At 41.6% G+C, this 7,212-nt stretch overlaps 1 pseudogene; it reads left to right on the top strand.

Moving 5' to 3' along the window:
* The first annotated feature begins 460 nt into the window (after positions 1-460).
* On the top strand, positions 461-6,986 carry LOC118841985 (annotated as a pseudogene).
* Positions 6,987-7,212: the final 226 nt, after the last annotated feature.

Here is a 7,212-nt window from a genome sequence, read left to right as displayed (position 1 = left end):
TTCTCACTTTGGAAAGACCAAATCTCAGATCTCAATGATGTGGTCCACATGGTGGGGGATGCCAAATCTTTGAAATTCATAATGGGTCTCCTGGTGTAAGGTGATAACAATGCGCAGTAGTAGCACCACAAACATCACAGCTTTAATGTTCATCACAGAGCAGGGTCATCTGTAGTAAAGTAACCAAAAAGTCATTGCATCTTTTACACGCAACCCGTTCTGGTGCCAGTGTTGATACTAGCCCTCAGTATTATCCAGCCCACCGATCAAAACAGCCCCACTGGGGGAATAATACCACATGCCTGCCCCTTTAGAGGCTTTTGCTGAGGGGTTGCCCCCTTTTGTGATGGATGCTCAACAAGGATTCTCCATCATTTTAATCACCCAATCAGCTAGAGGATTCTCTTTTTTCCAGGCAAATAGACACTAACCATAGCTACTCAACAATTTCACCTTGCCCATGATATTAGAAAGCAAGGCCACTCCCAAACAACACCAGTACCAGAGTTCTGTCCATAAGCACTTCATCCCTAACCAGGTAAGTCTTCCTGGAGGTTAGACCAAGGAGCCCTTCCCCTTCTTAGGGTGGTTTGGAGTCATTAAAGACATGGCTTTTGAGAGCCATGACCACTCACCCTGGTGGTCAGATGATTAAGCTACTGATAAGCAGGGATCAATTTTTTTCCTGAGATGCCAACCTGTTAGTTGGAAACAGGTCGAGTGCCATATGGGTTAGGTAGCCATAAGGAGCACCATCAGGCAGGGATCAAATAAAATAATAATCGTAAAGCACTTGACATAGACCCTGGCACACACTAAGTACTATAGAAACGTTAGCTATTATTATACTTAGTTGGTTGCATTATATCGTCCCATGCCCAGTGTAGCGTGGCATCACAATTCCTATGGCAGAATTGATAATGGACTCCCTCCCCAATCTTAGTCATTCTCATAACAGCTTCAACCCAACGGTTTAGTTCAGCAGAAGGCATATATGAGGTCCTTGATGGCCCCCGACATGCCCACAAATAACTGTGTGTTGTGAAAAGCGCTGCCAGAATTCCTCTGTTAGTTGCAGTCGCAGAAAGACTTTGATTGTCCTATCCTGCCTTCTCTTTAGGCCTCAGACCACGGCTGTGCCCAGGAATCATCATAGAAGAAAATGTTAAATGATCTTGCCCTCAAGGCTTTCTCACATCCTAGCCAGATGGCATGCAGCTCAGCCTCTTAGGAGGACTCACGAGGACCCCCATTCTCCAGGGCACCCCTTGTTGCCTGATTGATGACTGCTAAGAGTCCAATAAACTTCAGGGCTTCCTTTCTTAGAATATGGAGAAGTGTCAGTAGCCGATTCCAGACTATGTCAAGAATCATCTGGGCTCTTCCCATGTACTGCATTCTCCAACTTGCAGAGTGGGCTGGACCTTGGAATTCCTTGGGGGATTATTTCCCACTTATTGTCCTTCACATGAAACTTATATATTATGGTATCAATGTAATGGTGCACATCAATGCCTCTCTCAAAATGCTGCAATAAGGGGAGGGGTCCAGATAGCCTTGAGGAGGCATGGTGAAGGTACACTGGATTTCTTCCTCTATGAAAGCAAGCTGCTCCAAACTACTCTTAGTCACAGGAAGAGAGAAGAAAGCCTTGTCGAGGAAAATAGTCCATACCTTCCACGGGCCGAAACTACCTGGTACACTAAATGGACGATTTCAGAAATAATTAACCCAAAGGAGATGATGACTTTGTTCAACTTCCTTTATTCCATTATAAATTGCCCGTTGCTATCACCATCCTTATGAGACACACAGTGTTGTTTTAATGTTAATAAAATAAATTGTTTAGTCTGAACATTTTGAAAAAGTAACTTTCTATAGTAAATTTCTTCTTGTTTTTTGCTCATTTTCCTACCTATTTTGTGATGGTATTTTTATGTGAGAGGTGAACCCTGGTCCTGCACTGTTCCAAGCTTCTTGTACTGGGATTCATGGCCTAGCTACTGGCTTGCCATGGAGGGGAGAGGAGGCTTCCCTACTGGCTTGTACTGGGGGGTGGGGCCTCCCTGTTGGCCTTCCCGGTGTGGGAGATTTTGCTGCTTGCTTGCCCCAGGGGTGGGGTCTTGCTGTTGGGTTGCTATGGAGGCACGGCCTCTCTATTGGCTGGCCACAGGGGTAGGATCTTGCTGCTGGCTGGCTCTGAGGTGGGGACTTGTGACTGGTCAGCTATGGAGGTGAGGCTTCGCTGGTGGCCTGTGCTGGGGGTGGAGCCACTCATGTGGGGTCTCATGGTGCTGCATAGACTACTGGTTTGCCTCCAGGGCTGCTGACTTGCATGGGGGTGGGACCTCACTGGTGGATTGCTGGGGCTCAGAGCCTGGCTGCAGGCCCTCTGCTATAAGACCTGTCACTGCTGCTGATGCTCTCAGACCTCTCCCCTCCTACCCCAGTGAGACAGACCTTTCCTACTGAGCTGGTAAGCTGCTTCCCCACTCCTAAATCAGTTCTGAGGCAGTTTTAAAATTGTTTGAAGGGGATTTGGGGAGGACTCCTGAGAGTTCCTGCCTCACTCCACCATCTCAGCATCAGAAGTCTCTCTCATCCTTTGAGATTCATTCAATCCATATCTACCAACCAATTGAAATCCAAGTAGGTGTTGTCTAACAACTTCCCTTCCTTCTTCACAGTCTTTCTCTCCTCCTCAACTCCTGACCTTATACTAAGGAACTTCAACATACATACTGATATTTCCTTAAACACTCTCACCTCAACCTATTCATTTCACATGACCTATCTCAGCCACACACAGAAATGGTCATATCCTTAATCCCACCAGCATTCACAAATGAAATTCCCTTATCTAATCATAATCCACTATCATTCCACTTCTACCTTACAATCACAAACCCTGTTCTTTGTCTATATCATGACCTCCAGTCCTTCAACCCCTCAGTTCTTTCCCAAGTACCCCTGCACTGGCTACACTTTCCTCTCTTCCCTATCTTGACCTCTTAATGAGCCAGTTCAACTCTAAGCTGCTTTCTCTCGAGTCCCCTGCCCCTTTATTATATCATCACTCTTGCCCTGCAAAGCCTCAGCCTTGGGTCATTCCTTTCTTTTGTTCCTGCAAAGCTGCTGAAAGAAGCTAGAGAAAACGACAAAACCATGTTGACTGGGTACAGCATAAATTTATGTCACATGACCTCAACTGGGCTCTCAGTTGACATTGCAGAGCAATCCTTTTACTCCTCCTTAATTAACCTACTATCCCACCCTCCACAAGAGTTACTCTAAACCTCTTCATACTTCCTCAAACCCACCATGGCACCCCCTCCTTCTATCCTCTCAGCTGAGAACTTCACCTCATATTTCATTGAAAAAAAAATTGAGACCATTAGCCTAAAGCTCCCACCTCTTGCTCCTCCTCATCTCACATTACCCAAATGCTTTCTGCTACTATTCCCTCCTTCACAAACCCTGTCTCAAATGACGAACGAGTTAGCTCTTCTCCTTGCCAAGGCAAAACCTTCGAACTGCATGTTATGAGTATCTAATCCATCCCACCTTCTCTAGCAAATTGCCCCCTCTATCATCCCCACTCCCTCACTTATTATTAATCTCCCCATTTCTAGTGGATGCTTACCTACTGCCTACAAACATGTTCATGTCTCCCCAATCATCAAAAAGCCCTCACATGATCCTTTCACCCCTGCTAGTTATTATCTCATATCTCTAACCCCATTTCTGGCTAAACTCCTTGGGAAGACCATTTACATTAGGCGTCTCCACTTCCTTTCTCCTCATTCTCTTCTTAACTCTATTTATTTGACTATTCCTACTCAGTTTCTTTTGGTGGATCTTCATCTAGGTCACAGCATCTAGCTGTGGGTCTCTAGATCAAAGAAATAGTAGTACAAGCACTAAGAAAGAAAGAATTCAAGTTTCAAAGAACTATATAGTCAGAGTCACGTAAGATTTAGCAGCTACCACTTATAAGAACAGAGAGCAAGGAATATGATATTCCAAGAGTAAAAAGATATAGACCTACAACCAAGAATAAGTTACCAAGCAGTACTGAAAAGAATTCTACAAGGGAAAAAAAAAACCTTCAACGTAATCGATATTCAAACATTCCTCATGAAAGGACCACAGCTGAGCAGAAACTTTGAAATACAAGCACAAAAGTCAAGAGATACATAAAAAGGTAAATACAAGAAAGCAAACATTAAGGATTTTATAAGGATGAATTGTTTACATTTTAATGGAGCGGGGAGGGATACAAGGGTCCCTTCAAAACCCTAATGTAATCAAGGGTTATAGAAGAAGTCAAATAAGACAGAGGGCTCTGGAATGGTTTTGTGGATATCATAGGACTAGGTAAACAGTGAGGTCCCTTTCAACTCTCAAATTCTGATTCCGTGATTCTAATTCAACTGATGGATTTTCCAAAAGAACAGACATTTCGAAATTAGGGTATTTGCCAGAAAGTTCACAGTTTTCTTCTTTGTAAGAAACTTCCCATTTTTGATGGAGAACTTAAAGGAGAACTTGAAAGTTGAGTGTTTTTTTTTCATTTTCAAAATGATTGCATCACTTGGTGTCCAAAACAAATTTGGTTTTCCCCATTTTTTTTAAAAGAATTGTCCCCATCCTATTTTCTACTTTAACAAAATGTAGGAAACAGTACCCTGGAGAGATCAGAAAAAGCTGAAGGTGTGGAGAGGCTAAAAGACAGAGATATTGAAATGTAAAGAGGAGACCTTTAGACACAAATGGTGCCCAGGTCCATGTAGTTCCCTTTTTTGCTGTTTTATAGAGTTTATAGCCATTGAAAAGTTAATAGTACAATCACAATCATTCAGAGCCAAAAGATGGAGAAATTCCTAACGTTCAGGCATAGTTCTGTCTTTCTGCTCTAATTTATATTTATGTTTATTTCTAGTTAACATCCAACCTCTTTATATTTGGAACAAAAATCAGGATATAGTAATAACAAAATCAACAAAAATCATATGTGTAACCTGAGTCCCCGAACCCATTCATATGGGACTCTCTCCTCATTGGTGGAGATCTATGTCCCAGGCATACACAAAGGGAGAGTGGAGGTGGTGAGAGAAGGTGAGAAAAGAGCTTCAGTCCCTTCAGTCTCTTTTGGCTGCAATCTTTTCTCAGTAGGCTTTGTGGTCACTTCTGCACTTCTGGTTTGCAACTTTGAGAGAGAAAATAGACAATGCCAACCCCACTTCTGGTTGCTTCTAGGAAGAAGCTGACAGGAGAGGAACTGGCAGTCTATCATGTCCCAATCCCCAGATTGTTACACTAAAGACTTCAGGAAACTTCCCCTTAAGTGAGATCTCTCTCTCTTCCTCCCTTCCTCTCTCTCTCTCTCTCTCTCTCTCTCTCTCACACACACACACACACACACACACACACACACACACACACAAACATTACCTTGCTCCCAATGAGAGAGCCCCTTCACTTTGTATGTATCATATATTCTCCTACGTATACTTTCCCTGAATTCTCTTTTGCTTTGACTAGCATAAGTAGGTTTCTTTGCTTGCTGTTATGTGTGTTAATTGTGGAGCTGGTATTTGGAAAGAAAGAAGTCAAGCTGTTCAGCTGCTTTCAGACATGTCTGACTCTTCATGACCCCATCTTGGCAAAGATACTACCAGCCCTTCACATGGTCATGGCTGAAAGCTTGAAACTTTAGGAGGAGAGCCCCAAAATAGAAACACTGTCTTTTCTCAGACTTAGTCCAGCTGAGATCGTGACTCATATTCAAAATTCAATCGTGACAGATGATGGCCAAAACCTTCCAAAAATATTTTTCCAAATCCAAATCCTGAAGTCTTGCACAAGATTTTCATGAAAACCCTACAAATTCTATGAGAAAGTTCTGTTGGACCATTTGTTGGTGAGACCAGTGAACGTTGAAGTCATGTACCTACAGGTAATGGAAAGCTTCTTATCATTATGTAAGTTGTCTACTTGGATTCTTTACATCACATCTGTGGTCCTTTTTTTAGTGTCATTATCAACTTTATTCACTTCAGAGACTCATGTTGAGAAATATACATGAAACATTTATGGCAATACAAATCCTCTGCAGACAATATGTAGCAACTACATGTAGCACAACAGGAAGCATTAAAGAAACTAAAGAAACTTAACTTTGTCCCACTTGAACAGCAAGCAGAGTTCAAACAACCCTCAGATGGCATTAAGGAGCCACAACAAACACTGAATGGGTTTCATCAAAAAAAAAAAAAAACAGTAACATTACATAGAAGGAATTTCCCAGAAGTCAGACCTTACTGAGACCACTAAATGTTTGACCTTGTTACTTTGAAAGAAGAACAGGAGAGTTTGAAAACAAAAACTGTGGACTCTCCAGAGAAGTTAAAGAATGATAAAGAGAAAACAAAAGACAAGGTGCAGAAACTCAAAACTTCAAAGCTTGAAGTAACTGAGAAATATGAAGCCTATCAAGACTCAACTGAATCTCAACTGGCCTTCATGCCAAATGGAGCTACAATCATAACAAAAAAAAAGTAAGAACTTGCATGGAAAAGGTAACAAGTATCTTAAAAGAGAACCAAGACCTGGAGGACCAAGTTGAAATTGCTCAGACATAACTAAAGAAACTTAAGACAGAGAAAAACTCATTGTAGAAAAAGAGAAACTTGCCACAATCCAAGTGAGGATAAATGAGAAGCATGAGTATGTCGAGAAATATAAATGCTTAGCATTCCAGGATTGCAATAAAATTCAAGAGAAGAGAGACCCACATGTGACAATTAATTATATCAATAAAAATCAGACTTGAAAAACAACAGCTCAAAGATGTCACTGAAAATGAGAAGCTAAAATTCCAGGGAACTTTTCTCACCTTTAAAAGTGCTATAGAGAAATACCATGAAGCCATGGAAAGGGCAGCAAAGAATTGCACAGCTAGAATAGCCAAAAAAAACTGCTGAGCTGAAGAGAAAGATGTTTAAATTTAGACTGAGCTGAAAAGCTTTGTTTTATTTGTACGTAGCTTAAAGTGTTAAATTTCATAGTTTTGGAAAAGGGAATGATCAAGTAAGTCAATTTGAGAATTAGGATAAGTTAGACTATGGGGCTCTCTGAAAATAAATTAAAACATGCTTTGATACACAATGATCCTCTAAAATACATAATATGTCTTAAAACTCCTTTTAA

Source organism: Trichosurus vulpecula, chromosome 3 (assembly GCF_011100635.1).
Source record: "Trichosurus vulpecula isolate mTriVul1 chromosome 3, mTriVul1.pri, whole genome shotgun sequence".
NCBI lineage: Eukaryota > Metazoa > Chordata > Mammalia > Diprotodontia > Phalangeridae > Trichosurus > Trichosurus vulpecula.
This window is presented reverse-complemented; position numbering and strand designations above follow the sequence as displayed.